The sequence below is a fragment of the Oryctolagus cuniculus genome, chromosome 7, assembly GCF_051225735.1.
Source record: "Oryctolagus cuniculus isolate XC-2025 breed Fujian yellow rabbit chromosome 7, ASM5122573v1, whole genome shotgun sequence".
NCBI classification, from domain to species: Eukaryota; Metazoa; Chordata; class Mammalia; order Lagomorpha; family Leporidae; genus Oryctolagus; species Oryctolagus cuniculus.
In genome coordinates, this window is record NC_142873.1 from 17,708,703 (window position 1) to 17,718,420 (window position 9,718).

Consider the following 9,718-nt stretch of genomic DNA (forward strand, 5'->3'; position numbering starts at 1 on the left):
AAAATTGTTTTGCTGACAAAGTCTCAACAAAAAGCCTCTCCATTTATATCTCAAAAGTTTAAGTAGTGTCAATAAACTGACTAGTACAAACACATTGATATCCACTGCATCTTTAAAGGCCTTTTGGACTGTGGTTAGTAGCAAGCAGGCTGCTGGTGTATCTTGGTAGAGGTCAAACGGCACTGGGGAAGGGGAAAAGGAGTTTGCTTTCCATTCCTGTGTGCATGCAACAAGCAGCAAAACAACAAAGTCACTCCAGGTAGCTTGTACTCAGCTGTGCTTTCTGGCAGCAGAAAATCCATTTTATGAATTTTGAAGATTTGTAATATTTGAACCTAGGGAAGGATTTACATTTCCCTGCTGAGAACTCCCATTGACTGGGCTCCCATTACCTTTCAAAATACCAGTGCACTTCCAATTGTCTATATAATTAACTATCCACAATCGTACACTGCCATCATCTCCTGAAGATGCTAGCACTGTTCCTATTATATTCCAGCTCACTCTCCAGACCTGAGAATTGTGATTATCAAACTGAGCCGCTATATGGATTTCAAATTTTGTTGGTCCACCAGATGAAGTAAGTTCTTTCCTCACAGGTTTTAGTGTAAAAATCCTCACATCTTTGGTTGCTATTGCTAGAATATGGAAAGATCTTCCCAAGTTTGGAGCAAATGCAGTATCATGAACAGGATCAGTGATTGTCATAAGAGTTTCAGCTTTTGCATATTTCCTGGTGTTTTCATTATATTCAAAAATCTGAACTTTGGCCATTGCATTTGGACTATTGTCATCACTCCCTACAGCTCTCCTGGGAGAATGAACACGAGAGCTTGAAGGTTCCAAGAAATACAACTACAGCTTAGCTGACACGAGATCTCATGCTGCAGGGACCCCTGACTAAGATTCATAGCATCTGGGGCCTCATATATCCTCACTATACCATCTGCTGAGCAAGTAGCCGACACAAGACCCATATGCTTCAGAGCAACTTTCACATCAGTAACGGATGTTCTGCTATGCACTAGAGTTGTTCTCTTAACCCAGGGACTCTGTCCTCGCAGTTTATCCTTTGACTCTCCTACTATTTACTCCCACGCAGCAGCTTTTCGGTCAAAAGAACAGGAAGCCAAAACCTGTCCAAACTCAGGATGGGCCCAGGTCACACGCCATTCAGATCCACTACGTGTCTTCCGACTAGCAGTACAATCCCCACTTTCACTTTTATCGCAGACCTTGACGTCCTGGTCGCTGGAGCAAATCGCCATCTGCCGGCCATGGAAGTTGAAAGACATCATGGATGAGATCCTTGTGGTCCGCCGCGGTGCTGTGACCCACAAACCTGGCTGCCGCCCGCTCGTGCCTCTTCCGTGCACCCCTCCCGCCTCCGAGGAGGGCTGTGGGGCAGGACCCGCAGCCCGCCGAGACCCCGCCGCCCTAACAGGCAGGGCGCATGCAGTCTGCTAAGTTTTAACACGTGCTTGCTCAGGACTGAGTTGCTAGGATAATTTTGTTTTCCTTTGTTAAACTATTTATACCTGGGGTGAGCTCTTAGCCTAGCGGTTAAGACACCCACATCCCATAGCAGAGTACCAGCTCCTGACTACAGCTCCCTAATGCAGACCCTGGGAGGCAGTGCTGGTGGCTCAAGTAATTGTATTCCTGCCACCCACATGGAGACCTGGATGGAATTCCAGGCTCCCAGCTTCAGCCTCAGCCCAGCCCAGGCTGTAGCAGGCATCTGGGGGAGTGAGCCGGGGGATGGAAGAGCCCTCTCCCTCTCTGTCTCTGCCAGGCAAAGAAACTAATTAATTAATTATTATTTTTTTAAAGGTCGAATGCTGTGTGTGTGTGTTTTTTTTTAGATTTATTTATCTATTTGAAAGTCAGAGTTACACACAGAGAGAAGGAGAGACAGAGAGAGAAAGAGGTCTTCCATCCACTGGTTCACTCTCCAATTAGCCGCAACAGCTAGAGCTGGGCCAATCCGAAGCCAGGAGTCAGGAGCCAGGAGCCAGGAGCTTCTTCTGGGTCTTCCCACATAGGTACAGGGGCCCAAGGACTTGAGCCATCTTCTATTGCTTTCCCAGGCCATAGCAGAGAGCTGGATTGGAAGTGGAGCAGCCGGGTCTTGAACTGGCACCCATATTGGATGCCGGCACTGCAGGTGGTGACTTTACCCACTAGGCCACTGCACTGGCCCCTAAACAAATTAATTTAAAAAAAAGATATCTAGGCCAGCGCCACGGCTCAATAGGCTAATCCTCCACCTGCAGCGCCGGCACACAGGGTTCTAGTCCCGGTCAGGGTGCAGGATTCTGTCCTGGTTGCCCCTCTTCCAGTCCAGCTCTCTGTTGTGGCCCGGGAGTGCAGTGGAGGATGGTCCAAGTGCTTGGGCCCTGCACCCCATGGGAGACCAGGAGAAGCACCTGGCTCCTGGCTTCGGATAAGCATAGTGTGCCAGCCACAGCGTGCCAGCCGTGGCGGCCATTGGAGGGTGAACCAACGGTAAAGGAAGATCTTTCTCTCTGTCTCTCTCTCTCTCACTGTCCACTCTGCCTGTCAAAAAAAAAAAAAAAGATATCTAATGTTGGGCCATCCTTTCCTTCTTAAAGTAAACTGATCTTAGCTGTGGTATACTATTCATTTAATATGCTGCTTTATTTGATATGATAATATTTTAAAATTTTGTGTTCCTACTTTTATGTAGTATTCTAATATTAGGGGGCAGGCATCTGTCCTCTTTGTGAAGGTGCTGATTGTGGTGTCTGGATTTGCCTTGGTTTGATGCCCACCTCTGGCTCCTGACTCCAGGTTACCACTCCAGCAGACCGTGCTGGAAGGAAATGGTGATGACTCAGGTGGCTGGGGTCCTCCCACCAACGTGGGTCACCTAGTTCTGATCAGCAGCCCTGGCCATTGCAGGCCTTTGTACAGTGAGTCAGTGGGTGGGAGCTCTGCCTCTTAAATAAAAATAAAATTTAATTTATGTGTTAATTATATTACACAGAATATGAAAAGTGTATTAAAATAAGAACAATTAATATATGTCTATACAGGATGACAACCTGTTACTATTGCCATTTCAGTAAATAATGAAAAAAGCATGGGTAGATTAAATAAATGATAAATGATGTCAAATGGAGGGGAATCTAATACATGTTACACCAACTTATGGTATAGTGTACTAATAGATATTTAAATGATATGTTAAATTCAAAACTAGGGCTGGGAGATTCAAGCAGTCACAAAGGACATAAGCAATATAGTCTAGTGAACTTTTTTTTTTTTAAAGAAAAAGCTTTCCTGTAACAGGCAAGACATATGTTATAAGTTTTAATTTCAATGAAACACAATCTAAAATTAAACTTAATTTGAATTGAACTTTTCTAGCTGTATTTTGCTTTCTAAGCTTTTATTTAGAGTTGTATAATTACTTAGGAACACAGGGATATTCTTCCTATGTTTGTTTCCTTATGTATATTTAAAAAACATTCATTTAAATTGACTCCGGAGGTTATCTTATTTTCTCTTCAACACGAAGTCTACTTGGAAGCACATGTTTGGCAAGGAGTTAAGATATTGCTTGAGGTGCCCACATGCCATATCAGGGTATCTGGATTCAAATCCTGGCCCTGCTTCTGATTCTGGCTTTCTGTTGAGGCCCTGGGAGGCTCAGGTACTTGAGTCCCTGCCACACCCGTGTGGGAGACCTGGATTGAGTTCCTGGCTCCTGGCTTCAGCCCAGTCCAGCCTTGGGGGTTGTGGGATTTGGGGAGTGAACCAATGAATCTCTGTCTCTCTCTATCTTTCTGCCTGTTGCTCTTAAAATAAAAAACATTTTAAAAGCCACATCCTTTAGATATTTAAAAAAAATTCTCTATTCATTTCCAGCCTAATTTTTCTAATTTTTTAAACAAATTTGTTTATTTACTTGAAAGTCGGAGTAACAGAGGGAGGGAAAGACTGACAGAGAGAGAGATAAACCAACCTTACATCCACTGGTTCATTCCCCAAATGCTTGCAACACTTGGGGCAAGGCAGGATGGAAGCCAGGAGCCAGAAACTCCATCCAGTCTCCCACGTGGTTGGTAAGGACCCACCAGACTCTTCCAAGTCAAAGTGTGGTGTGAGAACCCACAGTATCGGCAGCCCTGGGAGATGGTTCGCGCTGCAGAATCCCAAGCCAGAATGTGCATCTAGCAAGAACTCAGGTATTGGTTTCACAGGGCTGCTGTAAGAAAATACCATAAAGGCTGGCACTGTGGCTCACTTGGCTAATCCTCCACCTGCGGAGCCGGCATTCCAGTTCTAGTCCCGGTTGGGGCACTGGATTCAGTCCTGGTTGCTCCTCTTCCAGTCCAGCTCTCTTCTGTAGCCTGGGCAGGCAGTGGAGGATGGCCCAAGGGCTTGGGCCCTACACCTACATGGGAGACCAGGAAGAAGCACCTGGCTCCTGGCTTCAGATCAGCACAGCGCTGGCTGTAGCAGCCATTTGGGGGATGAACCAATGGAAAAGGAAGACCTTTCTACCTTTCTCTCTGTCTCCTCTCTCTCACTGTCTAACTCTGCCTATAACAAAAAAGAAAAAGAAAAAAAAAGAAAATACCATGAACTTGCTGTATTCTCTCACAGTCTTGCAGGCTACACTCTGCATTTAATGTGTTGCCAGGGTTGGTTTCCTCTGAGGGCTGTGAGGGGAGAGTCTGCCCAGGCCTCTCTCTCCCATGTGTAGAAGGCTGTCTCTCCACTGGTCTCTACCTCATCTTCCCTCTATCCACATCTGTGTGCCTAATGTCCCCTCTGGTGAGGACACCAGGCATGCTGGATGAGGGCTTGCCCCAGGCCTGCCACAACCCTATTACTTTCTCTCTCTCTCTCTCTCTCTTTTTTTTTAAGATTATTTATTTGAAAGGCAGAGTTACAGAGAGGCAGAGAGAGAGAGAGAGAGAGAGAGAGAGAGAGAAGTCTTCCATCCACTGGTTCATTCCCCAAATGGCCACAACGACTGGAGCTGGGCTGATCTGAAGCCAGGAGCCAGGAGCTCCTTCCAGTTCTCCCATGTGGGTGCAGGGGCCCAAGGACTTGGGCCATCTTCTATGGCTTTCCCAAGCGATAGCAGAGAGCTGGATCAGAAGTGGAGCAGCCGGGACTTGAACCAGTTCCCATATGGAATGCAGGCGCCACAGGCCTAGTGTACCCACTACACCACAGTACTGGCCCCTACAACCCTATTTCTGACTAGGTCATGTCCTGAGGCCCTGGAGATTAGGACTTCAACATTTGGATTTCGGGGACACAATTGAATCCCTAGCAATCCTGCTTTACACTATACTATTGTTAGCATTGACCAGCTCACCAAGGATGACCGAGCCCAGACCTTGTTCAAATTACTTTTACCATTAAAAGCAGTTTGAATCAGAATTTTTTTTTCTATCTACAAACACCACAGATGTATTTATTGGTTACTTTTAGAGAATCCCTTACTCACCAGGTTCTTTTGGGGTCTTAAATGTTTTCATGGCCAGCACTGCGGCTCACTTGGCTAATCCTCTGCCTGTGGCATCTGTACCCCGGGTTCTAGTCCTGGTTGGGGAACCAAGTTCTGTCCAGGTTGCTCCTCTTCTAGTCCAGCTCTCTGCTGTGGCCCGGGAAGGCAGTGGTGGATGGCCCAAGTGCTTGGGCCCTGCACCCGCATGGGAGACCAGGAGGAAGCACCTAGCTCCTGGCTTCAGATCTGCGCACCACACTGGCTGCAGCCCTCTGGCCATAGCAGCCATTTGGGGAGTGAACCAATGGAAAAGGAAGACCTTTCTCTCTGTCTCTCTCTCTCTCTCGCTGTCTAAGTCTGCCTGTAAAATAAATAAATAAAGTGTTCTCACGTGACATACTTTCTGGATCCTTTACCATCACCAAACTGAAGGGACTCAGTTTACCTATAGTGTTCTTAAAATGATACATGCCCAGGATGGAATATAGTATTAGAGGGGTGATTGAAGTAGCACAGTTTACCTTGGACTGCCATCTCTTTCATTCCCGGTATCACCCTGCCATCATCACGCCTTCTCTCCCCTCTCCTCCTCTCCTCTCCTCTCCTTCTCTCCTCCTCTCTCCCCCCCCACTTCTCTCTTCCCCCCTCCCCTCCCCTCTCCTCTTCCCCTCTCCTTCCCTCTCCTCTCCTCTACTTCCTCACTCATGACTTAGGGATCCTATTGGAATTCAAGTCTTTCACTTTCCTCCTCTATATTTCTGCAAAACCTTATTTTCCCACGGAATGTTTCAGACTCAAGTACAGGATGTTGCACTAAGACACCATTCTCATCCTGCCCGGGCCTTGTCTTGGTTCCCTGATCTCACACGTTCTCTGTTCCTTTGAGCATGAGGTCGGCCTCCATGCAGTGGTCACTCCTTCTAGATATTCATCTAGTCTGGGACTCCAATCCATGGGTATACCAAAAGTGCCCTGCTTGTCACCTGTAGGCCTGCCAGCCCAGGAAGCAGTCCCCTTTTCACAAGACTGCAGTGAGAAGAATGATTTGTATGTTTTGGTCCCACTGTCTGGCCCCAGTTCACCGCAGGGTGGGCCCCTGAGCCAGGCTGTCAATTTTTGTTCCTGGGAAAGAAAAAGTCCAAACCTGTGTGGGTGCTGGATTTTAAGATGGGCTGACGTCAGGAATATTTCCCACGGCGTGGGAAAGAAGTGGAAACCAGCCAGGTTGCAGAGAGAGAGAGAGCAAGAGTCACCTAACGAGCCTTATACAGAATGCTACAATCAGGCGCTGTTCTGAGCATTTCACAATGTTAATCTATTGAATCCTCACCACCCTTCGAGGGGGGTTGATGCCACCAATAGTCACCATCACCATTACTGCTGTTCTTCCTGCAAATCAAGACAAAAGCAGAGATGGAGAGCGTGTCCAGATGGCAAGTCTCTCATTTCATGATTCTGCAAGGGCCCAGCCATATTCCTGAAATGAGATCTGCTGAGAGATTCGGGTCACTTGAAAATAGGCCTTCCTTTCTTTTACTTACAATAGCGTCAATAGGTTTCTGCAATTCACAACCTTAATATTTCAAAATAAAACCCAATAATATAATAATTCATAATCTATCATTCCCTTATGTACCCCAAACAATAATGAAGCATTTTATCAAATACATGGAAGAAATCCAATTACTCTCTATTCACTTTGTTTCTTTGTTGCAACAGACTACACAAATATAAGAAAAAATACAATGAATTTTCTTGAAGATAGTACAGTAAAGTTCATGTGAACCTTTCAATATGCATCAGTTTAGTAATTCAGCTTTATAATGAAAGTAAAACATGCATATAATTGGTGTTTATAATTTGTTTAAGAAAGAAGTAGGATGATCAATCTCAGAGTGATTATTAGTGGTACTAAGAGGGACAAAGTGATTTTGAAAATATTAGAACAACAGAAGTTAAATAAACTTTGCATCTTAATTTTTGTCTTTTTAGGTGTACTGTTATCTCATTATCATAATCCCAAATTGAAGGAGAAAAGAGAAAAAAAGAACAACATAAGGAAAGGAGTTTGATGAGACCCCAAAATATCCAAGGCTTTTATTTTTTTTTAATCTATTTATTTGAAAGAGAGAGACACAGACACAAAGATAAAAAGAGAGACCTCCCATCTGCTGGTTCACTCCCCAAATGGTCACAACAGCCAGGGCTAGGGCAGAGCAAGGCCAGGAATTCAATCCAGGGCTCCCACACGGGTGGCAGGTGGCAGGGACCCAGTCACGTGAGACATCACCTTCTGCCTTCTAGGATACATATTGGCAGGAATTTGAAATGAGGGTATAGCTAGGACTTGAACCTATGCACTCTAATATGGGATGCAGGTATCTGAAGTGTTGTGTTAACCACCTCACCCAACACCCACCTCCTATCCAGGGTTTTCAGATGAGTGATTTTCTTATTATTCATGACCACAAATGTCATCAAAAAGGTACCCACACCATATCCCTACTGCCAGCATTATTATTTGCTTCCACAATGAAGAATTTAATGCCTTGCTTCAGACATTGTCCAGTGTCATGAATTTCACTCCATCTCATCTCCTTGAAGAAATTGTCTTGGTAGAAGACATGAGCGAATTTGGTAAAATTAATCTACTTTCAAGGCAGTACTCTTCCTGATAGTGCTTGGGTGCTTTATACAGTGAATATTTGGGGTAAGTATTGAAGGAGGCAATGCACTATGAGCTGTTGGTGTATGGTGAATTTGGAATAATTATGTATTTTATGTAGCTTATGTGTGAGCATAGAGTTGGGAGAGGGATTCCACCTCATGACCTAATACCTCCCAAAGTCCATACCTCCAAATGCCATCAAGCTGGGAATTAGATTTTTTTTAAAAAAATTTATTTATTTATTTGAGAGGTAGAGTTACAGACAGTGATAAGGAGAGACAGAGACAAAGGTCTTCTGTCCACTGATCACTCCCCAAATAGCCACAATGGCTTAAGCTGTGCCAGTCCAAAGCCAGAAGCCAGGAGCTTCTTCCAGGTCTCCCATGCGGGTGCAGGGACCCAAGAACTTGGGCCATCTTCTGCTGCTTTCCCAGGCTGTAACAGATAACTGGATTGAAAAAGGGGCAGCTGTGACTAAAACCGGCACCCATATGGGATGCTGGTACCACAGTTGGAGGGTTAACCTACTGCGCCATGGCACCGGCCCCAGGGTAATAGATTTTGACATATGAAGTTTAAGAGACACAGACATTCAGTCCATGACATCTGGTAAGCTGCTCATAATTTGCTATGCTACGTAGTAGTCCTCCATAAGAAACTAAGGGGGCCAAGATATGAATGTGCTGTCAGATCAAATGTGTCTACTTCTCCTCCTAGACCTGAGCCTTGGGCCCACACAGATTCTCAAATGCAGAACAAAGGGTTTTCTGTGTTCTAATGGAGCTTAAAATTGACACAGTCTTTCCTGTGATTCATGACAAATCCATCATAGGCTATGGGATTTTTTTTAAACTGATTTTTTTTTTTTTGCCTTTTATACCCATATGCACTCCTGATGAAACTCCTACAAGCTGGTGCACAGGGCCCAGGGGTCTGGGGACCGGAGTTACACAAGTGCCTGGCCTTGATCTGCTGCCTCCACTTTTCCCATGGTCCTGGCCCCTTTTGATGGCAAGACAATGTAGTGACCATCTTTGGAGAAACCCCAGCCCTCTACTTCATGTCAATGATACCCACTGCCAGAACCACCTTGTTCAGCCCCAAAGCCTGGCGCACAGAGCCTCCTTGCATCTTATATGCTGGAGAGGTGTTTTCAGGATCTGAGCCAAAATGCTGCCCTGCCTCGCAAGTGAAGTTCTGAGGCCTGTGTCTTACCTCTCCACAGGGCCCTGGCACTCTTTCTAAAGACTGGGAAGGAGATCTCGAAGTCTGCTACCACTGTCATGTGCTTGCCCCCATGAATCCCCAGTACCTGGATGCAGATTCCTGGAACATGGGGATTTAGACCTCTGTGGCACCTGGAATAATCTCACCTGGTCCCAGATTCCTTCTAACCATCGTGTAAGCCGCCCAACACTTGGGTGATGAATTTCTTTTTTCTAGAGTTGCAAGGAACATGATAGATAACCTTCCCCACTGATGAGCAAACAGACGTTGAAGAGTTTAATAACTTGGCTAAGAGTTATTGAAAAGTCACAATCAGAGTTGATTACAGTACA

General features: G+C 45.5%; 1 pseudogene; it reads right to left on the minus strand.

The window, feature by feature from the left end:
• Positions 1–270: 270 nt before the first annotated feature.
• On the minus strand, positions 271–9,444 carry LOC100342594 (nucleoporin SEH1 pseudogene; annotated as a pseudogene).
• Positions 9,445–9,718: the final 274 nt, after the last annotated feature.